The following is a 26,492-nucleotide window of genomic DNA, read 5'->3' as shown; positions in this document are numbered from 1 at the left end:
CTCATTCTAGTATAAATAAGACCTTTTTCCTTTCAAAATCATCTCATTCATTATTCATTCTCTTTTCATTTCCTCTCCACTTGCGTTCTCTTTTCTTCCTTTTTCATTCATTATTTCTTCCTATTGAAAAAGAGCTTTGCATAGTCGTGAGAGCAGCCATATTTCAGCTATATTGAGGGTACTTTGGCTTAGTTGTGACGGCAAGACAAAAGAACCAATGAAGGAGCAAGTAGTTTATGCCTCGGGAACGTCCAGAATTGGTTAGAGTTTCTTCTGCCCTTTTTATCTTTGTTTTTGTTCAATTCATAAACAAGTTTTCAAATAAGTATTTGCTTTTCAATATAATCATGATTGCTTAAATTCGTTGTTGTTAGAATGATCTGATTTCCATAGTTTGCATTATTCATTCAAGTAAAATCACGAGTAAATTTCTTATGCATGTTTAATGTGAAGAAATGTATGAATTAATTAATTAATCTGAATAAGATTTTAATTAATTGAAAAAATACTTGTATGGTATAATGTTTAATCATGTATATATTAAATTTGTAATAATACTAAAACTACTATTACCTTAAATAACCTTGTAACATGTTTTGCTTATGAAATTTTAATTCTATTAAATATAGAAATATGTGAGACAGGTTTAATAATTGATTAAGTTAAATATTTTACTAAATTTGATTAGGGTTAATAAATAATCAATTTAGCCACGAAATCTCCGTAGCATCTTTTAACAGTATGAATAATTCTATACTAGGAAGGATGATTGTTTTAACACAAGCATGCCATTGTTATAAACTCTTAATACTTGCATAATTTCCTGTGTTCATTTAAATTTCATACTAAGATAATTTTTAGCTTATTAAATTAGTTAGTTAACTCAATTTTATTTAATTGCACTACACTTTCAACCTATATTATTTTTCCATCACCAATTTGTTTAAGTTCTAATTTTTTTTCACAAAGAAGTGCTTAACAGTCCCTGTGGAGACGATACTCAATATTTATCACTTTGTTACTTGTCACGATTGTGTACACTTGCACAATTTTTTCGTTCCAGTGTCACATAGAACCAACTTTGTCAATAAGCTGACAAGGTTACAAATAAGCATTCATAGTTACAAAATACCATTTTCTAAAATATAGGCTAATGATTTTCAACTGGTGGCAGCTAATAGAAGTCTTAACACCCTAATAATTTCATGTTATACCAAGATAAGAGAAGGCTCACAATAGGCCGCTAATTTGGCTAATTCCCTACTACTATAATGTCCAACCTAAGAACCTAAAAATTAGAAGAAAACAAATAGGTAAGTTCATAAGAACTTAGTGAGTTCCTAGGAAGTATAATTCCACAATAAGGACCATCAGACATTAAGAGATCAAGACTTAAACTGACAAAATAGTACACCATATCTGGAAGATACAATTCTCTCTCCATCCTAAGTATCCACTGAAAAATACTCCTGCAATTAGACGCAACCTATTAGCGAACACTATCTATTGAGCAAAACTACTCTGCGTGTATGCCACTTTCACAGATTACCCTTTTATAACAGTTAAACATATTGTTTACACTTTATGCAACGTAAACTCTTTGTTTTACACAAATGCACCATTTTTTTCCCATATACTCCCTTTCTTATGTTAGCTTCTAATTCTAGTTCTAAAGAACCATTTTTCCTATATCTTCATACCACTCATCAAGCTATTTACTAGTCATAACCTCCATACCCCCTTCATCCCTCATTTTATTTTGAACACATAAGTGTTCCCCTGCAAGACCAAGTTTTCACCAGCCACAGTTTACACGAGAATGACATACCGGAGGCAAAATATAATATCCTTCTTTTTCATATACGTAACAACCCTTCGATACCTCTTTACACCATTTTGGATACGAAAATTATGCACCAAAGAATGAGTATTTATACCATGAACATGCATGACTTCTATTTTGTTTCATTATCTTTACCCTTACATGTATTGACTCCTTAAACACGAGAATTAGAACCAAATGTTAAAGCCACTTACCTGGTTGTACAGTGAGGAAGGTTTAACAAAATAACATAAATAATAGACTCAAGATACGAAGGAACTCACCAGAAATCTTCACTTAGAGCTTTTTCTAGTTTACGGGTTCTTTCCATTTGGCACTGGTCTTGATGACCAACACCTTCTCTTTTACTTTACAGACTAAGTTTGGACTAACCAACTTCTTCTCACTAAGCTTTAATTAGCAAACTGGTGATCAACACTTCCTCTCACAAAATGCCTCAAAAGGTGACATGCCTAAACTGGTGTGATAATTGTTATTGTATGCAAACTCCGCCAAAGCCAGGTACTTATCCCAGTTCATCCAAAGTCAATCACAAAAATTCTAAACATATCTTCCAATACTTAGATCACCCTTTTTGATTGGCCACTAGTTTGATGATGAAAGGCAGTGTTAAACCAAAGCTTGGTTCCAAGAGACATCTGCAACTGCTTCTAGAACCTTGATGTGAATCTGGGGTCACGATCAGATACAATTGATAAGGGAGTACCATGGAGGTGAACTATCTCCGAAATGTACAACTTCGCCAGCTTTTCCAATGAGTAGTATGTACGCACTACTACAAAGTGTGTTGACTTTGTTAACCTTTCAACGATTACCCATATAGAATTCTTCTTTGATGTACTAAGAGGAAACCTCGAAATAAAATCCATCTTGATCCTATCCCACTTCCATTCTGGAATCTCAAGTGAACACAACTTTCTAGAGGGAACCTGATGTTCAGCTTTAACTCTCTGATAGGTTAAACACTTCATTATAAATTATGATATCTCCCATTTCATCCCTAGCCACTAAAATAAGCTCTACAAATCTCAATACCTCTTTACACTCCCTCGGTAAAGTGAAAAAGGTCATTGATGTACCTCTTTCATGATTTCTTACCTCAAAATTTCAACATCAAGAACATATAACCTTCCCATAAAACGTAGCTTTCCCTTATTTCTCATGTTGAAATTCCTTGCGTTGCCAAACTTTATACTTTCTTTTATCTTATTGATGCATGATAATCGTGACAAGTTTTCAATATTTATAATGAATCATTCTTGAAAATAACTATTATCACGATGAAGGCAAGTGTACCTATCAAACAGTAGTATAGCTTTAGCAAGACCGAATTGTCGAACCTAAAGGAACTAAAAGTACTAGTAACGACTGTCTTTTTATTATCTAGCCTAAGAATAATGGGGTTTTTTTTAACTAACTAATTAACTAAACTAAGAATTCACAGAAAATAGAATTGGGGAATTACTTTTGGAAAAATGATTAAATTAAGACAATACCTAAGCAAAAATCCACCTAGACTTCACTTGTTATTTGACTCTGAATCGAACGATTTATTCATTTGACTTGATCCGTAGAAATCCTAAGTTCTATTATTATCCCCCTCGAGACTAACAACGTCTAACCCTAGGTTGAATAATTGAAATCTCTTTCTAATTAACTCCCTAGGGTTGCATTAACTCGATCTATGGATCCCCTTATTAGGTTTCACCCTAATCCGGCAAAATCTTGTCGTCCTATCTCTAGGCACGCAACCAACTCCGCTTAATTATGACAAATGTACTCTTAGACAGGCTCTATTCCTCCTCTGTATAAGATCTTAACTTGAATCAATATTCTGGAATATCAAAACAAGAATTAAGAACACATAATTAAGAACAAGTCAAATAATTATCATACAATTCAGATAATAATAACAAGATCTGTCTTATGTTTCATTCCCCTTAGGTATTTAAGGGTTTTAGTTCATAACTAAAAAGGTAAACATCTCAGAAGAATAATGAATACAAAACATAAAGAAAAACCCAAAACTCCTGAAGGGAAATTGAGGGGAGATCTTCAGTCTTGATGATGAATTCGGCTTTTGAGATGGATCAATCGGCTTTCCTTGAATAGTTCCCTGCTTCCTCCTCCGTGTGTATCCTTTTCCTCCTCATCTAGGGTGTATTTATAGGCTTTAGAATGCCTAAGAACCTTTAAAATTGGCCTTTTCTGAATTGGATTAAACTTGGGCTCGGCAGGAACACGCCCGTGTGCGATTGCTTAAGGCCATGGTCAAGCCTGTTAAATAGGCACGGGCGTGTGGTCCACCCGTGTGAGTCGTGCTTCGATTCTACCAAATTGACATGGCCGTGTGGTCTGCTCGTGTGAGGAGGTCCAGGCCGTGTTGATTTCGTACGTTGGCCCATTTTCTCCGTTTTTGGCCTGTTTCCCGTTCTTTTCACTTTCTTGTACTCACGTAAGTATAAAACATGAAATTAAGGCTTAGGAGCATCGAATTCACAAATTTTAAGAAAAAATCATCCATAAAATATGCTAAGCATGAGATAAAAATATGTATGAATTACGGTTTATCAAATACCCCTACACTTAAGCATTTGCTTGTCCTCCAGCAAAGCCCTCAACTCATAATCAAAATAAATTCTTCTCAACTTATAATTTCTATGGATAATATCTCAAAATAATCCATAGGTAATCATACATTGAAAATTCAACTGAAAGAACATTAAAGTTTCAAACATTCCAAGTTGAGCATTTTATCATGAAAACATAGGTGTCTCCCATCATTTAAGTAATTACCTTTGATTCAAAATATCACAGAGTTTCACATCCTCATTAAAGATTCACTCAAATCACTCCAGGTGTTTAAGGACAATAAATGAAGCACTCAATAGTCAATAATGAAGAGTCATTAGGCTTGTATGAAAATCAAATCTCAACCACTATAATTTGAGATGAAACGTTAATCAAAACGTCTTTAGTGGGTTGTAACGTGGCTTTGGTTAAAAGGTGTGGTCACAAGCTGAAAGAAAGGGTTAGAGTCGAGATTGAATTGAAAAATTGCCTAACTAGAAAAATGACTAGTCATCAATTGTGTACAACAGAGCTTTTTCTCAGAATATGGAATTTAACTTCTCTAGCTCAAAAGATCACTACTACTAATATGTATACATTTGTTTTTTTAAGAACAAGCCAAATTACAAAAAAGAATAAAACATAGCTAAGCAATTATTCCAACTCAAATCTCAACAAAAATAGGGATCAAATTAATTTAGGGGATTTCAACAATGATGAGTTATGGGTTAATATCGAGGGTAAATCAATGAATGGGTTGTTAGGCTCAAGGGGGTTCACTAAGGGTTAATTGTAAAGGTAGGCTTTTATGGAGTGAGTGGGTTAAACCTAAGTGCCTTTATCATTTTGACATATCAAATCAAATGGTGTGGTCTTCACATGCATAATCAAGCAAGTTCTAGAATAGCAATTCAATACTGACGCACTCATAATGAAAATGAGCATGAAAGAAATAATAGATGCTCTAAAGGCTCAAGATCTCACAAAAATTATGGCTTTTTGATGTTTAAACTGGTGAGTTCCAACTCAAGATAATACCTAAACTTGGGAAACAACCTAAAAGTTTTTAATTCTTCAAAAATCAACTTATCATGCTTGATTCCCTAATGTCTTAAAGTTTAAACCCTCAATGCATAAATTCCTATGTTTTAATTCAAGATATATCAATAAAAGTCATAAATCAATCAAAATTTATCCTAAACAAGATATGAGAGCTTTTCAAGAGAACAAGACAATCATTCAGGGATTTTTCTGATAGTGAAATGAATACCCCCCACACTTAAGATGTACATTGCCCTCAATGTACAAAGATAGAGAATATAAATATAATAAAAGGAAAGAAGTGAAACTTCCTGAGTGATGAATGAATTTCCTTGAACTGGAGATTTGGAGAATAATCGGCGTCAGGGTGGAGGAAGATACTCTGGCGGTGGTAGAGGTTCATTATTCCATAATTCCTGCGCCAAAAGAATATTATATCTGAAGTCGATTATGGTCGTGGTCGAGCAGGACATGGCAGTCGTGGAGAACCTTCTCCAGTGAAGTTTCGAATCCCTGAGTAATAGTGAGCTTTGGAGCTCTTTATAATTGTGATAGAATCAGGAACTCTTTTAGGAAATATATAAGGAAGAGTAAGTACTCAATATGAAGTAGCCGAAATTAAAAATTGTAAAAAAAACTCAAGATAAAATAGTATTAAAAGGAAATAAAAAATAATTTCAAAATATAGAAATAAAAATAAAATAAAATAAATAATAAGTGTTTATAGAAAAATTGTGGCACACAGCGTGGGGCATACCCGTGTGCTTTAAGCTCAACCCGTGCATTTTGTAATTTTCGAAATTAGGCGCATTGGTGTACACGACCATGTTGCACGGCCGTGTCAATTTCCGTTCGCTTCTCCTACGCCTGTGTATGCAGGCGCACGCCCGTTTTAAATTGACAATTTTACCCACGGTTTCAAAACACCCACGGCCATGTCGCACGGTCGCGACTACTTATTGCATCCCGTGTTTGGGAAGAAATTTTTGCCCTATTTTCACACGGCCGTATCGCACGGCTGTGGTTCATCCCGTAGTATGTGCACGGCCTATGGCACACCCGTGTGCCTGATCATGTAGTTCTGAAAAGCTAGTTTTCAATGATTTGGTTAGTATGTTAGATTTTAGAAACTAAAATTTAAAGAAAGTAATATTGTTAGTGCTCGGGTTGCCTCCCAAAAATCGCTTATTTATAGTCTAAGCTCGACTTACCTTTCCATTGAACGGTCATGGTGGTTCGAGGAGTTTATACTCCTCATTTCTGCTGTGAATCTCATCAAAATAAGGTTTTAGGTGGGTATTGTTTACCTTAAAAGTGCCGAACTTGGGATGATTTACCTCTACTGTACCAAATTGGAAAATGCTAAGTACCATAAGAGGGATTTCTTCAATCGGTTTGGTAGTGATAATGTGAGGATCCGCGGCATCTAATAAAACTTTATCTCCAACCTTAAGTTGATTTGGAAAGGTATTGAGCTTATTCTAGCGTAGTTTTGGTTTATCATGTCTTCTCGGTTTATGTGTCCACCATTCATCTAGCTCCTCGATTTGTAGCCTTCGTTCTTCACGAATAAGTCCTTTACTATTGCTTGAAAATGACTCATGTACTTTCTTTAAACTCATTTCCTGCAAAATAGGTTGCACCATATTGTTAATTGTAGTAGAATGCTTTAGACAATCACCTTCAATTTTCGATGTGTTGCCGGAATTGCGAGCTTGAAGGGTGATTGTTTCGTCTCCCACACAAAGTGTGAGCTCACCTGTGCCAACATCAATAATCGTTCTAGCAGTTGCTAGAAAGGGCCTTCCTAAAACCAAAGGGGTGTTGCTATCCTCCTTTATGTCTAGAACAACGAAGTCAACGGGAAATATAAATTTATCGATTTTAACTAGCACATCTTCAATAATACCCCTAGGAAATCTTATAGTTTTATCTGCTAATTGAATGCTCATCCTAGTCTGTTTGGGTTTCCCAAGACCTAGTTGTTTAAACATTTTGTAAAGCATGACATTAATACTAGCCCTTAAATCAGCTAATGCATTATTAACATCTAAACTACCAATTAAGAAAGGAATTGTAAAACTCCCTGGATCTTTCAATTTGTTGGGTAGTTTATTCTGTAGAATAGCTGAGCAAACTGCGTTTAGCTTAACGTGTGAAGCCTCGTCCAATTTCCACTTATTTGCTAAAAGCTCCTTTAAAAATTTCATTGCATTTGGCATCTGCGATAGAGCTTCAATAAACGGTAAGTTAATATGTAACTTTTTTAAGAGTTTAAAGAATTTACCGAATTGTTCATCTGAATGGTCTTTCCTTGTCACATTAGGGTATGGCACACGAGGTTTGTATTTTGTACTTACCGGTTTCTGCTCATTATGGTCTACCTCATCTTTACCTTTGCTTATCTCAGTTTCTTGCCTTGGTTCTGGTTCAGGTGTGACTAACCCTTCCTCATCTTGACTAGTAATCGCGTTGAGTTGCTCCCTTGGGTTAGATTCTGTTTTGCTTGGCAAGCTACCTTGTGGTTGTTCAGAAATCAATTTGGCAAGCTAACCAATTTGAGTTTCGAGCCCTTGGATCGATGCTTGTTGATTTTTGAGTGCAGTCTCAGTATTCTAAAAAGGAGTTTCTGATACCGAGATGAATTTGGTTAGCATCTCCTCAAGGTTTGGCTTATTTTCTTGCTGGTAAGGTGGTTGTTGGAAGCCCGGAGGATGCTGTGGCCTTTGATTTCTTTGACCGCCCCACGAGAAATTTGGGTGATTCCTCCAACCTGCATTGTAAGTATTGCTATAAGGATTGTTTTGAGATCGAGGATTATTACCCATATAATTTAACTGTTCGTTCTCCATGTTTTGGCCATAAGGTGGGTATTTTGAATTGCTCGATCCACCTCCATTTATTTCGCACTGCATTACTGGGTGAACCTGTGAAGAACTAAGAAAACTATCAATTTTCTTATTCAAGTGTTCTACCTGATTAGAGAGCATGGTGACCGAATCGATGTTATAAATGTCGGCTGTTTTTGTTGGCTTTGTCCTCATGACTTGCCACGGATAGTTATTCAGTGACATCTCAATAAATTCGTAAGCAGCCTCAGCTGTCTTATTATTGATAGTTCCTCCAACGGCTGAGTCGAAGGATTCAGGCCATTATGGAACGTTTGAACCTTTAGCCAAAATGGTAACGCATGATGAAGGCATCTTCTCAAAAGGTCCTTGTATCTCTCACATGCATCGTAGAGTGTTTCTAAATCCATCTGTACAAAAGAAGATATATCATTACGTAATTTGGCTATTTTAGCCGGTGGAAAATATTTTAATAAAAAATTTTCGATCATTTGTTCCCAAGTTGTGATTGACCCTCGTGGTAACGAGTTCAACCATTGTTTCGCCTTATTCCTTAACGAAAAGGGAAAAAATCAAAGACGTATGGCATCATCAGAAACGCCATTGATTTTAAATTTATCGCAAAATTTTAGGAAATTTTCCTAGTGAGCGTTCGGATCCTCGTCCTGCAAACCATCAAACTGAACAAACTGTTGTATCATTTGAATTTTGTTAGGTTTCAGTTCAAAATTATTTGCAGCAATAGCATGTCTAACTATACTTGACTTAGTTCCTGTTAAATTAGGTTTAGCATAATCATATATAGTGCGCGGAGCAGGATTTTGATTAACAGCAATTGTAGGAGGTAGCGGATTTTCTTTGTTGTCAGCCATCTCCTTGGTTGGGGTTTGAATATCGTCCTCTTGCTCGTTCTTTTTGTATCTTAAGCTTCGCCTTATTTCTCTTAGGTTTCTACGAACTGTGCGATCGATCTCACTGTCAAAAAGTAATTGTCCTGACGGGTTTCTTCTAGTCATAAACTATAAAAAAAACCTATCAGAAGAAAATAATGAAGAATTAGAAAATAAAATAAAATTTTAAATTGCAATAAAAGTAAAATGGCTAAAGTAATAAAAATCGAGTGTTCCTAATATCTTAGTTCCCCGGTAACGGCGCCAAAACTTGATGCGTGATAATCGTGACAGGTTTTAAATATTTATAATGAATCGTTCTTGGAACTAACTATTATCACGATAAAGGCAAGTGTACCTATCGAACAGTAGTATAGCTTTAGCAAGACCGGATTGTCGAACCCAAACGAACTAAAAGTACCAGTAATGACTATCTTTTTATCTAGCCTAAGAATAATGGGGTTTCTTTTAACTAACTAATTAACAAAACTAAGAATTCACAGAAAATAGAATTGGGGAATTACTTTTGGAAAAACGATTGAATTAAGACAATACCTAAGGAAAAATCCACCTAGAATTCACTTGTTATTTGACTCTGAATCCGACGATTTATTCATTTGACTTGATCCGTTGAAATCCTAAGTTATATTATTATCCCTCTCGAGACTAACAACGTCTAACCCTAGGTTGAATAATTGAAATCTCTTTCTAATTAACTCCCTAAGGTTGCATTAACTCGATCTATGGATCCCCTTATTAGGTTTCACCCTAATCTGGTAAAATCTTGTCACCCTATCTCTAGGCGCGCAACCAACTCCGCTTAATTATGACAAATGTACTCTTAGACAGGTCTATTCCTCCTCTATATAAGAGCTTAACTTGAATTAATATCCTGGAATATCAAAACAAGAATTAAGAACACATAATTAAGAACAAGTCAAATAATTATCATACAATTCAGATAATAATAACAAGATCTGTCTTATGGTTCATTCCCCTTAGGTATTTAGGGGTTTTAGTTCATAACTAAAAGGGTAAACATCTCAGAAGAATAATGAATACAAAACATAAAGAAAAACCCAAACTCCTGAATGGAAATTGAGGGGAGATCTTTAGTCTTAATGATGAATCCGACTTCTGAGATGGATCAATCGGCTTTCCCTGAGCAGTTCCCTGCTTCCTCCTCCGTGTGTGTCCTTTTCCTCCTCATCTAGGGTGTATTTATAGGCTTTAGAATGCCTAAAAACCTTCAAAATTGGCCTTTTCTAAATTGGACTAAACTTAGGCTCGTCAAGTACATTCCCGTGTGCGATTGCTTAAGGCTGCGATCAAGCCTGTCAAATAGGCACGGGCGTGTGGTCCACCCGTGTGAGTCATACTTCTATTCTGCCAAATTGACACGGCTATGTGGTCTACCCGTATGAGGGGGTCCAGGTCGTGTTGATTTCGTACATTGGCCTCTTTTCTCCATTTTTGGCTCGTTTCTCATTCTTTTCACTCTCCTATGCTCACCTAAGTATAAAACATTAAATTAAGCATTAGGAGCATCGAATTCACCAATTTTAAGGAAAAATCATCCATAAAATGTGCTAAGCATGGGATAAAAATATGTATGAATTACGGTTTATCAAATACCCCTACACTTAAGCATTTGGTTGTCCTCCAGCAAAGCCCTCAACTCATAATCAAAATAAATTCTTCTCAACTTATAATTTCTATGGATAATATCTCAAAATAACCCATAGGTAATCATACATTGAAAATTCAACTGAAAGAACATTAAAGTTTCAAACATTCCAAGTTGAGCATTTTATCATGAAAACATAGGTGTCTCCCATCATTTAAGTAATTACCTTTGATTCAAAATATCACAGAGTTTCACATCCTCATTAAAGATTCACTCAAATCACTCCAGGTGTTTAAGGACAATAAATAAAGCACTCAATAGTCAATAATGAAGAGTCATTAGGCTTGTACGAAAATCAAATCTCAACCACTATAATTTGAGATGAAACGTCAATCAAAACGTCTTTAGTGGGTTGTAACGTGGCTTTGGTTAAAAGGTGTGGTCACAAGCTGAAAGAAAGGGTTAGAGTCGAGATTGAATTGAAAAATTGCCTAACTAGAAAAATGACTAGTCATCAATTGTGTACAACAGAGCTTTTTCTCAGAATATGGAATTTAACTTCTCTAGCTCAAAAGATCACTACTACTAATATGTATACATTTGTTTTTTTAAGAACAAGCCAAATTACAAAAAAGAATAAAACATAGCTAAGCAATTATTCCAACTCAAATCTCAACAAAAATAGGGATCAAATTAATTTAGGGGATTTCAACAATGATGAGTTATGGGTTAATATCGAGGGTAAATCAATGAATGGGTTGTTAGGCTCAAGGGGGTTCACTAAGGGTTAATTGTAAAGGTAGGCTTTTATGGAGTGAGTGGGTTAAACCTAAGTGCCTTTATCATTTTGACATATCAAATCAAATGGTGTGGTCTTCACATGCATAATCAAGCAAGTTCTAGAATAGCAATTCAATACTGACGCACTCATAATGAAAATGAGCATGAAAGAAATAATAGATGCTCTAAAGGCTCAAGATCTCACAAAAATTATGGCTTTTTGATGTTTAAACTGGTGAGTTCCAACTCAAGATAATACCTAAACTTGGGGAAACAACCTAAAAGTTTTTAATTCTTCAAAAATCAACTTATCATGCTTGATTCCCTAATATCTTAAAGTTTAAACCCTCAATGCATAAATGCCTATGTTTTAATTCAAGATATATCAATAAAAGTCATAAATCAATCAAAATTTATCCTAAACAAGATATGAGAGCTTTTCAAGAGAACAAGACAATCATTCAGGGATTTTTCTGATAGTGAAATGAATACCCCCCACACTTAAGATGTACATTGCCCTCCATGTACAAAGATAGAGAATATAAATATAATAAAGGGAAAGAAGTGAAACTTCCTGAGTGATGAATGAATTCCCTTGAACTGGAGATTGGGAGAATAATCTGCGTGAGGGTGGAGGAGGATACTCTGGCGGTGGTAGAGGTTCATTATTCCATAAGTCCTACGCCAAAAGAATATTATATCTGAAGTCGATTATGGTCGTGGTTGAGCAGGACATGGCAGTTGTGGAGAACCTTCTCCAGTGAAGTTTCGAATCCCTGAGTAATAGTGAGCTTTGGAGCTCTTTATAATTGTGATAGAATCAGGAACTCTTTTAGGAAATATATAAGGAAGAGTAAGTACTCAATATGAATTAGCCGAAATTAAAAATTGTAAAAAAAATAAGAAAAAAATTGTATTAAAAGGAAATAAAAAATAATTTCAAAATATAGGAATAAAAATAAAATAAAATAAGTCTTTATAGAAAAATTGGGGCACACAGCATGGGGCATACCCGTGTGCTTTAAGCTTAGCCCGTGCGTTTTGTAATTTTCGAAATTAGGCGCATTGGTGTACACGACCATGTTGCAGAGCCGTGTCGATTTCCGTTCGCTTCTCCTACGCCTGTGTATACAGGCGCACGCCTGTCTTAAATTGACAATTTTACTAACGGTTTCAAAACACCCACGGCCATATCGCACGGCCGCGACTACTTATCGCATCCCGTGTTGGGGAAGAAATTTTTGCCCTATTTTCACACGACCGTATCGCACGGTTGTGGTTCATCCCGTAGTATGTGCACGGCCTACGGCATGCCCGTGTGCCTGATCGTGTAGTTCTGAAAAGCCTGTTTTCAATGATTTGGTTAGTATGTTAGATTTTAAAAACTAAAATTTAAAGAAAGTAATATTGTTAGTGCTCGGGTTGCCTCCCAAAAATCGCTTATTTATAGTCTAAGCTCGACTTACCTTTACATTGAATGGTCATGGTGGTTCGAGGAGTTTATACTCCTCATTTCTGCTGTGAATCTCATCAAAATAAGGTTTTAGGTGGGTATTGTTTACCTTAAAAGTGCCGAACTTGGGATGATTTACCTCGACTGTACTAAATTGGAAAATGCTAAGTGCCATAAGAGGGATTTCTTCATTCGATTTGGTAGTAAGAATGTGAGGATCTGCGGCATCTAATAAAACTTTATCTCCAACCTCAAGTTGATTTGGAAAGGTATTAAGCTTATTCTGGCGTAGTTTTGGTTTATCATGTCTTCTCGGTTTATGTGTCCGCCATTCATCTAGCTCCTCGATTTGTAGCCCTCGATTTGTAGCCCTCATTCTTCACGAATAAGTCATTTACTATTGCTTGAAATTGACTCATGTACTTTCTTTAAACTCATTTCCTGCAAAATAGGTTGCACCATATTGTTAATTGTAGTAGAATGCTTTAGACAATCACCTTCAATTTTCGATGTGTTGCCGGAATTGCGAGCTTGAAGGGTGATTGTTTCGTCTCCCACACAAAGTGTGAGCTCACCTGTGCCAACATCAATAATCGTTCTAGCAGTTGCTAAAAAGGGCCTTCCTAAAATCAAAAGGGTGTTGCTATCCTCCTTTATGTCTAGAACAACGAAGTCAACGGGAAATATAAATTTATCGATTTAACTAGCACATCTTCAATAATACCCCTAGGAAATCTTATAGTTTATCTGCTAATTGAATGCTCATCCTAGTCTATTTGGGTTTCCCAAGACCTAGTTGTTTAAACATTTTGTAAAGCATGACATTAATACTAGCCCTTAAATCAGCTAATGCATTATTAACATCTAAACTACCAATTAAGAAAGGAATTGTAAAACTCCCTAGATCTTTCAATTTGTTGGGTAGTTTATTCTGTAGAATAGCTGAGCAAACTACGTTTAGCTTAACATGTGAAGCCTCGTCCAAGCTCCTTTAAAAATTTCATTGCATTTGGCATCTGCGATAGAGCTTCAATAAACGGTAAGTTAATATGTAACTTTTTTAAGAGTTTAAAGAATTTACCGAATTGTTCATCTGAATGGTCTTTCCTTGTCACATTAGGGTATGGCACACGAGGTTTGTATTCTGTACTTACCGGTTTCTGCTCATTATGGTCTACCTCACCTTTACCTCTGCTTATCTCAGTTTCTTGCCTTGGTTCTAGTTCAGGTGTGACTAACCCTTCCTCATCTTGACTAGTAATCGCGTTGAGTTGCTCCCTTGGGTTAGATTCTGTTTTGCTTGGCAAGCTACCTTGTGGTTGTTCAGAAATCAATTTGGCAAGCTAACCAATTTGAGTTTCGAGCCCTTGGATCGATGCTTGTTGATTTTTGAGTGCAGTCTCAGTATTCTAAAAAGGAGTTTCTGATACCGAGATGAATTTGGTTAGCATCTCCTCAAGGTTTGGCTTATTTTCTTGCTGGTAAGGTGGTTGTTGGAAGCCCGGAGGATGCTGTGGCCTTTGATTTCTTTGACCGCCCCACGAGAAATTTGGGTGATTCCTCCAACCTGCATTGTAAGTATTGCTATAAGGATTGTTTTGAGATCGAGGATTATTACCCATATAATTTAACTGTTCGTTCTCCATGTTTTGGCCATAAGGTGGGTATTTTGAATTGCTCGATCCACCTCCATTTATTTCGCACTGCATTACTGGGTGAACCTGTGAAGAACTAAGAAAACTATCAATTTTCTTATTCAAGTGTTCTACCTGATTAGAGAGCATGGTGACCGAATCGATGTTATAAATGTCGGCTGTTTTTGTTGGCTTTGTCCTCATGACTTGCCACGGATAGTTATTCAGTGACATCTCAATAAATTCGTAAGCAGCCTCAGCTGTCTTATTATTGATAGTTCCTCCAACGGCTGAGTCGAAGGATTCAGGCCATTATGGAACGTTTGAACCTTTAGCCAAAATGGTAACGCATGATGAAGGCATCTTCTCAAAAGGTCCTTGTATCTCTCACATGCATCGTAGAGTGTTTCTAAATCCATCTGTACAAAAGAAGATATATCATTACGTAATTTGGCTATTTTAACAGGTGGAAAATATTTTAATAAAAAAATTTCGATCATTTGTTCCCAAGTTGTGATTGACCCTCGTGGTAACAAGTTCAACCATTGTTTCGTCTTATTCCTTAACGAAAAGGGAAAAAATCAAAGACGTATGGCATCATCAGAAACGCCATTGATTTTAAATGTATTGCAAAATTTTAGGAAATTTGCCAAGTGAACGTTGGGATCCTCGTCCTACAAACCATCAAACTGAACAAACTGTTGTATCATTTGAATTTTGTTAGGTTTCAGTTCAAAATTGTTTGCAGCAATAGTAGGTCTAACTATACTTGACTTAGTTCCTGTTAAATTAGGTTTAGCATAATCATATATAGTGCGTGGAGCAGGATTTTGATTAACAACAATTGTAGGAGGTAGCGGATTTTCTTGGTTGTCAGCCATCTCCTTGGTTGGGGTTTGAATATCGTCATCTTGCTCGTTCTCTGTGTATCTTAAGCTTCGCCTTATTTCTCTTAGGTTTCTACGAACTGTGCGATCGATCTCACTGTCAAAAAGTAATTGTCCTGACGGGTTTCTTCTAGTCATAAACTATAAAAAAAACCTATCAGAAGAAAATAATGAAGAATTAGAAAATAAAATAAAATTTTAAATTGCAATAAAAGTAAAATGGCTAAAGTAATAAAAATCGAGTGTTCCTAATATCTTAGTTCCCCGGTAACGGCGCCAAAAACTTGATGCGTGATAATCGTGACAGGTTTTAAATATTTATAATGAATCATTCTTGGAACAAACTATTATCACGATGAAGGCAAGTGTACCTATCGAACAGTAGTATAGCTTTAGCAAGACCGAATTGTCGAACCCAAAGGAACTAAAAGTACTAGTAATGACTATCTTTTTATCTAGCCTAAGAATAATGGGGTTTGTTTTAACTAACTAATTAACTAAACTAAGAATTCACAGAAAATAGAATTGGGGAATTACTTTTGGAAAAACGATTGAATTAAGACAATATCTAAGGAAAAATCCACCTAGAATTCACTTGTTATTTGACTCTGAATCCGACGATTTATTCATTTGACTTGATCCGTAGAAATCCTAAGTTATATTATTATCCCTCTCGAGACTAACAACGTCTAACCCTAGGTTGAATAATTGAAATCTCTTTCTAATTAACTCCCTAGGGTTGCATTAACTCGATCTATGGATCCCCTTATTAGGTTTCACCCTAATCTGGTAAAATCTTGTCACCCTATCTCTAGGCGCGCAACCAACTCCGCTTAATTATGACAAATGTACTCTTAGACAGGTCTATTCCTCCTCTGTATAAGAGCTTAACTTGAATCAATATCCTGGAATATCAAAACAAGAATTAAGAACACATAATTAAGAATAAGTCAAATATTTATCATACAATTCAGATAATAATAACAAGATCTGTCTTAGGTTTCATTCCCCTTAGGTATTTAGGGGTTTTAGTTCATAACTAAAAAGGTAAACATCTCAGAAGAATAATGAATACAAAACATAAAGAAAAACCCAAACTCCTGAATGGAAATTGAGGGGAGATCTTTAGTCTTAATGATGAATCCGACTTCTGAGATGGATCAATCGGCTTTCCTTGAGCAGTTCCCTGCTTCCTCCTCCGTGTGTGTCCTTTTCCTCCTCATCTAGGGTGTATTTATAGGGTTTAGAATGCCTAAAAACCCTCAAAATTGGCCTTTTCTGGATTGGACTAAACTTGGGCTCGGCAAGAACATGCCCGTGTGCGATTGCTTAAGGCCGTGGTCAAGCCTGTTAAATAGGCACGGGCGTGTGGTCCACCCGTGTGAGTCATGCTTCTATTCTGCCAAATTGACACGGCTATGTGGTCTACCCGTATGAGGAGGTCCAAGCCGTGTTGATTTCGTGCATTGGCCTATTTTCTCCATTTTTGGCCCGTTTCTCATTCTTTTCACTCTCCTATGCTCACCTAAGTATAAAACATGAAATTAAGGCATTAGGAGCATCGAATTCACCAATTTTAAGGAAAAATCATCCATAAAATGTGCTAAGCATGGGATAAAAATATGTATGAATTACGGTTTATCACTTATTATACTGTGCATCCTTGAGTTAGGACTCCAATATTTAGGAAAAAAAATAGGTCTTGCTTGCCCTTAACTTGGCGAGAAGTGACCCATCATTCGCCAGACATACTCTTGCTCTCAAGAAAGCCAGAGTTGCAACAATCTCTCTACTTAACACATCAGCCACCAAATTTTCTTTTCCTAGATAGTACTCAATGGTCAAGTCATAATCCTTTAACAACTCTATCTATAATCGTTGGCGTAGGTTCAACTCTTTTTAAGTGAATAGATACTTTAAGCTTTTGTGGTTTGAAAATATACGACACTTTTCCCAACACCATGGTGGCCAGTTCCAAGCCATGAGTTGGGTAATTCTTCTCATAAGGCTTGAATTGGCATGAAACATAAGTAACCACATTTCCTCTCTGCATGAGCACACACCCCAACCCATTCAAAGATGCATATATGAACATTATGTATTTTGTTCTTGATTCTGGTTGAATCAACATTAAGGCTTCAGTCAATCTCTTATTTAGTTCATCGAAACTGTGTTAACACTCTTTAGACCAGTAAAACTTCTCATCTTTTCTCAATAACCGCATCAATGGTGTCGCAATCATGAAAGACCACTTCATGAACCTTCTATAGTACCCCGCCAAACCAATGATATTGCACACTTCTATAATATTTTTTAGCGGATTGCATTCTAGTACAACCCGAATCTTCTCAGGATCTACCTTAATCCTATTCGCAAAGATAACATGGCCCAAGAAGTGAACTTCCTTTAGCCAAAAGTCACATTTGTTGAACTTGGCGTACAATTTGTTTTCTCAAAGAACATTCAAAACTATTCACAAATGTTCATTATGATTTGCCTCACTCTTTAAATAAACCAGAATGTCATCAATGAATACGATCACACAACGATCGAGGTAGGGCTAGAATACTCTGTTCATCAAATCCATAAACACTGATATCACTAGGAATTCATAATGCCCATAGTGAGTATGAAATGCAGTATTAGGAATATCATCCCCTTTAATCTAGATTTGATAATACCCGGATCATAGATCAATATTTGAGAACACTCTAGCTCCACTTAATTGATCAAACAAGTCTTTAATCTTAGGCAGCAGATACATATTCTTAATGGTCACCTTGTTCAACTATCTATAATCAATACACAATTGGAAGGTCTCATCTTTCTTCTTAACAAACAATATTGGCGCACTTCAAGGTGAAACACTTGGTTCGATAAACCCTTTATCTAATAATTCTTACAGCTAAGTTTTCAACTCCTTCAATTTGACTAGCGCCATTCTATACAACGCACTTGATATAAGAACAGTCCCCAACGTTACATTAATAGAGAACTATGCATCTTTATTTGGTAGTATCCCCGGTAATTCATCTAGAAAAAATCTAGAAACTCATTCACAACTGGTACTTGCCCGGAGTCTTCCTTCACCATCTTAGAGTCTAAGATATATGCCAAATAAACATCTCTACCTTTTGCAATCATTTTTTAAGCTGTAACGACTGAGACTAAAATGTTTTTGACATCACACTTCACCCTTGAAACGAACACCTTATTGCCATTGACAGATAGTAACCATACACATCTAGACTTGCACTCAACTGCTGCTCTATGTCTTGTCAGACAATTCAATCCCAGTATGGCATCAAACTCATGGAAACTCAATAGCATTAAGTTCGCCAAAAATACATGTTAGCTAAAACTCAAAGAACAATCCTTTACCACCCTGTTTACCATAGTACTCTGAACAAGTGGATTGGTAATTATCATGCTAGCCTTAGTGGGGACAACTCTAAGACTCTTCCCAACCACAAACTTACTACAGATATAAGAATGAGTAGACCCAAGGTCTATCAGTACATGTATGTTGGTGAACTTAGTAAAAGATTAAAATACATATGACATGCCATTAGGGTCAAATATGAAAACGATCAAGGATTTACATTTTTATTTGAGATCTAACATTTGTTGTGGATTCTCAATTTATAAACAAAGGCTTGTGAGCCAATTCATCGATAAAAGCTTGTGTGAGCAGCCCTGATCACTATCAGCTTGTGTGAGCAATATAGTTTTGTGTATCCGATTTCTGTTTACTAAAGTCCTATTGGGTGAGAACATGGTAGTGTGATGAAAATGAAAACGATGTATATGATTTGAACATGAAATGAATTACTTATGTATGCAAATTGAATATAAAATGGATAGTATTTGATATATGATGAAAATGTTGAATATGTATATGAATTGAGTTATATGTCCTTGTTATGCTAATGGACTAACCTATTGGTTGTAATGCTGAATTACATATGAAAGTATAAGGATGCCATGTTATATATCAATGTGTTTAACAACTTAATTTGTTGTAATGTCAAGGTGAGTTGAGTAATTTTCATATGAACTTACTAAACATTCGAAATGCTTACCCCATTGTTTTCCCTTTTCCTTGTAGATTGCCAACTTGCGGAACGTGTCGATCGAATCTACAAGAAGTTCACATTATCCTGTTATCAATTTGGTAGTATTTCAAACATGTTAAAGTTTGGTTATGTGGCATGTACATAAGTGTTTGATATGTTAACTGAAAATGATAGTTTTAGTTTGAATCCTTTATAATGCTTGAGTTTTAATAAGGTTAATGCCTATTGAGTATAAATGTTTTGGTAACACTTCGAGCTATGTTTGTGGCACTATATATGGCAAAATTAAGTATGAATTACATGGTTAGAATGATGATATTTAATGGTTAACATACATGGTTGATTAGGTTGAATTGGTATAAGTTGAATTGATATGTTTGATGCCAAATTGTGGAAATATTAGAATGGATGGTTGGAATTGGTTAAATGCTATTCTTTGGCATGTATTTGGTATGTTTTTGTGTAGGAAAATGTTGTGCAAAATGCACCAAATGGTAAGTTTGAAAGGTTGACATGAAAGAGGTACCGAATGGCCTAATTTGTATAAAAATAGAGTCCTTGTCACAATGACCACATTTTCTCATCGCAATGCAGGTCGACAGTATGTGACGTTGTGAAAAACTGTTTTGGTGACGTCATGATGTAGAGGAGGTGACGTCGCGACATCGGCCTTGAATTTTTGAAACTTTACAATTTGGTCCTATTTCATACTCAGATAGACAAAAAAGCTTTCATAAGCTTGATTGAGACTCGGAAAGGATTGTATATCATGATATGAATGTGTTAGTGGTATGTTTGAATGTTTAAATGATTTATTTGTTGTACAATTGACGATAGTTGCTCTAACAACAGATATGACATCCTGTAGCTCTCGAACCCGATGATCGAGTTGAGACGAGGTATTATATTTCTTTTACTCATATAATGAATGTGACAAAATAGTAATATATGTAATCTTTGATTTGGATTAGGTTAGGACAATCCAAATTCCCAAAATACTGTCCAAAGGCTGGTTTTACACCACACATGTTCATGTTAATGAAAGGTGTGTGTATATATATACACTTAAATATTGCTTCTTCTTTTATATATATATATATATAATAGAATTTTAAACTTACACATTTATACAACACTTATTTAAACTATCATATAAACATAGCTTATCGATCGATCTCACAACTTTGAGAATATGGTAAACTCTTTACCAATAAGACAAATATTGGGGTTCTAAATATCACTTTCACATTAAGCATTTTTTTAAAAATAGTTTAAATTCACTACCTTAGAGTGAAAAAAAATATAAACAATATAATATAATTTGCAATAATAAAAAAATTCTATTATAATAAGAAATCAAGATATTATTGATTTAGGGGAAGTTAAAAATAAATATAATTTATTTTCTTGTTATTGAAATAAATATTGTTTTACGACATAATAAAAAGTAAAAATAAAATAAGTGTAATTAAAGAATTGTCATGTTGCGACTACAAAATGGACTGGCTATTAAATAATCGGGACCAATTTGAAAGATACTTGACATTAATAAAAGTAAAATTAGGGGTATGTCAATTTCAAAAAAAAAAAGAAAAATTAATTATTTAGGAAAATTGTTTTTTGGATGTGATAAAAACGTGTTTTGAGAAAACTATGTTTTTTTTAAACGTATTTTTCAAAAAAGTATTTTTCTTAAATGCATTTTTGTCCATTTACTAAAAATAATCAAAACTTCAATCTATATCTTTAATTTTTTTTCTTGAAATCCACCTGTACCCTTATTTTTTCCAAAATTGTATCCAATAAATCAATCTTTGTCTTGACTCCAGTTGTCTGCGTGAAGAATGTGACTATTTGATAATTTTGCAACTAAATTATATAATTAGTTATTTAATTATTAATTTATTTTTATTTTAGTTATTAAATTATTAAAAATTTTAATTTCGTCACTAATATTTTTTATTAATTTTGTTTTAGTCATTTTTCGTTAAATAAAAAATTATGGCATGATCTTTTTTTAAATTGATATTGTACAGCCCAATTAACAGAGCCCAAACACCAAACCCGAGGCCCAAATTCGGAGCCCAAATCCAAAAAAAAAAAGGGAAACCTAATCCCCCTAACCCTAGCCTAGCGCCGCACGTCCTTGCTCCTGGCCTCCTCACCTGCTCCGCCGTTCACCTGCTTTCTGCCATTGCCTACACGCCACCACCAACTCCTCTGGCACCTGCAATCAAAAGAAAAAGAACAGAGCAGAGCAAGGCAGCAAGCAACAGTAGCCACATTTTCTTAATATTGTAATCGGCTATAAAGCCTAAAGGAGATCAGTTTGTAAAGGGAGGGATTTTTCATTTTTTTTTTGTTTCGGTATAAAGAAACCGATTGCAAACCATTGTAGAGAGGACTTCTTCAATTCTTGGAAAGATAGTTGATATACAAATGCTACAATCCTAACAGAGGGAATATTTTTTAAACACCACTAACATCAGAGAATATCAAGAAATCGAAGAGCAAAAAACTGAAAAGAAGGTTGACCCATTTTTCTTTCTTTCGATTCTGTTTCTTTCATTTTCATATAATAAAAGAGTAAAAGGAATTCGATCGGAGCCTCCGACGGTCGTGGATCCCTCACCATCGTCGGAATCGGACCTAGAAGGAAGCCGAAAGCCTCCTCCCTTCGGTGTATCTACGTCTCGGTGGTATGGCCTTTAAAAGGTGTCTGAAGCCCGACTGAAAAATCCCTTTTGAGCGACGATGGCCACCGGTCACGGTGGTGGAGCGATGACGGCAAGGATGGGCTTCTTTTGAAACCCTAGCAGAGCTCAAATAAACAAAAAGGGGGGGTGTTCTGAAATTTCGGACGAAAATGAAGCAAAAAATGAATTTTTTATTTAAATAATGAAGTGAAACGGTGCCGTTTTGCACCTGGAGCACCAATGTCCAAACGGTGTCGTTCGATCGACTATACCCGCGTGTCGACCCGACCCGACCCGGAGGATCCGCGTTTTTTTTAGTTTTTGGACTATTTGCGCGCGCAGTCCCCTGATTTGGCAGCGTGTTATAATTTGATCCCTTTTTCGTTATTTTCTCTTTTTTAAATTTAGCCCCTGCAATTTCATTTTGTTCCGACTTGGCCCATTTCAACGCTGTGTTTTGGGCCTGTGGTTTATTTGCAGTTTTGGCCTTTCCCTTTTCAGCACGCGTTGCAATTTGGTCCTTTTTTGTTTTTTTATTTTGATTTCGCCCAGTACTTCCGTTTTTATTCTGATTTAATCCATATTTTAGCAATTTTATTATTATTATTACTATTATTATTGTTATTATTATTATTATAATTGTTTTTATGCATATACGTATTTTTTTAACTTATCTAATATATAAACACTCATTTTTATATACATATCTATCTATATATATATAATTAAAACATATATATTATATATATTATTATTTCATATCTATTTTTTTATTTATTTTTTTGAAATACGTATATTATATATTATCTTATTTTATTTTTATAATCCACATCTGTATATTTTTTATCTACATACATACCTTCTTATGTTTTGTAATATTTATGCCTTTCTTAATATATATATGTACATATTTTAACCTTTGTAAATACATATATATATTTATATATACATACATTTTAATTTTTTGCCTATATATATCTTTATATTTAATCGTATTTACTATTTATTTGTTTCATTTTCATTTTCATTTTTATTTTGAATGAATGTTTTAATTTCATTTGTTTTTATGCTTTGTTATTTTTATGTTGTAGATTTGGCCCTTTTATATCGTTGTTATTGCTCGTATTTTTTTATACTTTTTATACTTTCATATTCATTATGGTTTTACCATGCATAAAAAAATGTAATTTGCTTTCGTATTTTTTGTTACGGTTTTCGTGTTTTTTATTATACTCGATTTAACAAAATTGGTTTTGAATAAATAATATTTCGTGTTTAGATTCGAGAAGGCCGTACCCTAACTTACTGGGTTTCGATTTTCACGATAAATCTAAATGTACGAATCTTTTTGAACTCAAATTTTAAATGATCTCGGGGTTTAAAAAAAATCGCGTCCTAACTTACTGGTCGTGATCTCGTTTAAATCCGAGAGGGCTAAATTTTTTAAATAAACATTTTTCATTCGCGTATCGGGAATTCGAGACATCGTGTTCTAACTTACTGGATATGACTCTCTTTCTCGAATAACGTGAAATATGCTTCTTTTTCAATTTTTTTATAATACAAGGATTGTATTTTTAATTCCTTCAAGTTCTCAATTTTCGACATCAAAACATTAGCTAATCAACTAGGTACCAATTTTGGGCGTATCGAGGGTGCTAATCCTTCCTCGTGCGTAACCGACCCCCGTACCCGTTTTCTAAATTTCGTAGACCAAAACCGTTGTTTTAATAAAAATCAAATTATTTATTAAAAACATCCTTTTTCAAGGTGACCCAATCACACCTCAAAAAAGATTGGTGGCGACTCCCGTTTCTTTTTAAAAAAAAACCCAAGTCGATCCCGTTTTTTTTTCATCCAAAAAATGGTGTCAACAGCTTGGCGACTCCACTGGGGAGGAAACACGAGAGTCAAGCCATGAGTTGATTACTTTTTGTCTTTTTGTCAAAAATCAAAAACTTAGTTTAAATATACGATCCTTTCATTGTATTTTTATTTATCTTTATTATGATCTTCGTCATTGTGATTCATAATTGCTGTGTTTAAGTTCAGATTTATTTTTGCACATTGCATTGCATGACCGTTGGTCACACCCTTTTTAAGTGGGAGTGAGAAGCTACGCCTTCGTGAGGTTTTCACCTCCGCATGGGATAGTGAATCGCTTTCGGGATACATCCGTACCTATGTCTTCGTGAGATTTTCATCTCCGCATGGCCATAGGGAAATGTATTCCCCTGAACTGAACTCAGTCCGTATGAGCCTATAATGGGTGAGGATCGAGGAATCTGCTGGTTCGGGTACCCTTACTTTAGAACCAACCCTCATATAGTAGACTTAGGAACTTAACCTAGGTAGAGCCACTCCAAACCCCTAGTATCTACCCGATTAGGTACTTTTTGTTTTCTGTGCTTGCTTATGTTTTGTACTAACCCTTCTTGTTGTGTTTTGATTATGATTGCATTACATTGCATTTGCATCTTAGGAAAGAGATATGGATTCAAGTTCGATTACTAAATTAGAAAGCTTGTCATGGAATACGAATTCCTTGATAAAGTGGGAAATAATACGACTTCCCGAATATATTCTGAGGAACATAAGAAGGATGATGAAAGAGTTCGTGACCTTTACTTCGTGGCCTAAGGATTCAAGACGATTGTCCAAGAGCCTTTGACATTCCAACTCCCTTAAAGAAGCTGACAAGCCTTATGAAAATGGATAGAGGATGGATCGCGACCAATATCAAGAAAAGGAGCTAGTAGTGGCATCTTCTGGAAATTGGCGATATTATCTCAAATTTGCGGATGAAGAAAAAGATCGATGTTGCCTCTTGGAATATAAGGGCGAGGCCGTACATGAATCTGCTTTATGTAAACGAATTTGCTTTCTAAAAAAGTTTCCTAAATGTAATTGAATTAGAATCAACGTCTCTTAGGCATTCATCTCATGCATCTACATATCATCACTCATCATATGCATTAAAGTTTTAAAAAAGGGGAGCCTAATTAATTTAAAATTATGACAGAATTACCCTGGAAACTAACAAAAATTCGCCAACCGTTTATTACTACGATACCCGTCGCAAGACAAAAGCCATGGATCAAAGGTTCGAAAGATTCAAACAACTCCAAAGGGAGATGCAAGAACAAATGCAAGAGCGGTTAGAGAAGATTCAACAAGATATGAGGAACGAAATGCGGGAGTCCCAGGACGACATGATGGCAAAGTTAACTCAGCTGTTGATAGGGGGAAAGGACAAGGGGAAGAACCCTGTAGTTAATGATGAAGAGGGAAATGATGATGAACCCCTTTACCCTCCAGGTTTTACCCCTCCGCACGCGCATACTCAAGCTGAGTTATACCCACAAAAATCCTCTGTTACAATTAGACCCCAGCAGTTTCAGACGGGTCATTCAATGCCAATGAACTTTCAAATCGGAGTAAGTAAAAATCCTGGAAAGAATCTTACCAATCTCATGGTTCCTGATCTCGATGACGTGGCAGAAGTGGAGAAATCAAAAGTGGATCTGTCAAAGCAATTAGAGGACCGGTGTAAATGGTTAGAGGAAAAATTCAAAGCCTTGGAAGGTGTCGATAGTTATCATGGAATCGACGCTAAAGATCTGAGCTTGGTACCAGACTTAGTACTTCCTCACAAGTTCAAGATGCCTGAATTTGAAAAGTACAATGGAACTAGTTGCCCTGAGGCTCACCTCACCATGTTTTGCCGAAGGATGACCGGATACATCAACAATGATCAACTGCTGATTCACTGTTTCCAAGACAGTTTGATCGGATCAGCGGCTAGATGGTATAATCAATTGAGTCGGGCTAACATCCACTCCTGGAAAGATTTGGCGCAGGCCTTTATAAAGCAGTACAGACATGTGATGGATATAGCACCCGACCGAATTGTATTGCAAAACATGGAAAAGAAACCGAGCGAGAGTTTCAGGTAATACGCACAAAGATGAAGGGAGGTCGCTATTCAAGTTCAGCCGCCACTCCTAGAGAAAGAAATGACGATGCTCTTCATCCACACATTGAAGGCCCCGTTCATCACTCACATGTTGGGAAGTGCTTCGATGAGTTTTTTAGACATAGTCATGAGCGGTGAAATGATTGAAAGTGCCGTGAGAAGTGGAAAG

General features: G+C 35.6%; 1 long non-coding RNA gene and 2 other non-coding genes across 4 annotated transcripts; all 3 read left to right on the top strand.

Moving 5' to 3' along the window:
- Positions 1 to 20,662, top strand: LOC121232211 (uncharacterized). 2 transcript variants are annotated; one of them, XR_005930511.1, is made up of 3 exons: positions 1 to 260; positions 19,684 to 19,749; positions 20,246 to 20,662. It is a non-coding gene; the product is annotated as an uncharacterized lncRNA (long non-coding RNA). The 2 variants fall into 2 exon arrangements; XR_005930512.1 differs by lacking the exon at positions 1 to 260 and adding an exon at positions 14,288 to 14,628.
- Positions 8,641 to 8,747, top strand: LOC121204247 (small nucleolar RNA R71). The gene has a single exon (XR_005899176.1). It is a non-coding gene; the product is annotated as a small nucleolar RNA R71 (small nucleolar RNA).
- Positions 15,034 to 15,140, top strand: LOC121204245 (small nucleolar RNA R71). The gene has a single exon (XR_005899174.1). It is a non-coding gene; the product is annotated as a small nucleolar RNA R71 (small nucleolar RNA).
- Positions 20,663 to 26,492: the final 5,830 nt, after the last annotated feature.

This window comes from Gossypium hirsutum, chromosome A07, assembly GCF_007990345.1.
Source record: "Gossypium hirsutum isolate 1008001.06 chromosome A07, Gossypium_hirsutum_v2.1, whole genome shotgun sequence".
NCBI lineage: Eukaryota > Viridiplantae > Streptophyta > Magnoliopsida > Malvales > Malvaceae > Gossypium > Gossypium hirsutum.
Note: the sequence above shows the minus strand (reverse complement) of the source record. Positions and strands in the feature narration are given on the sequence as shown.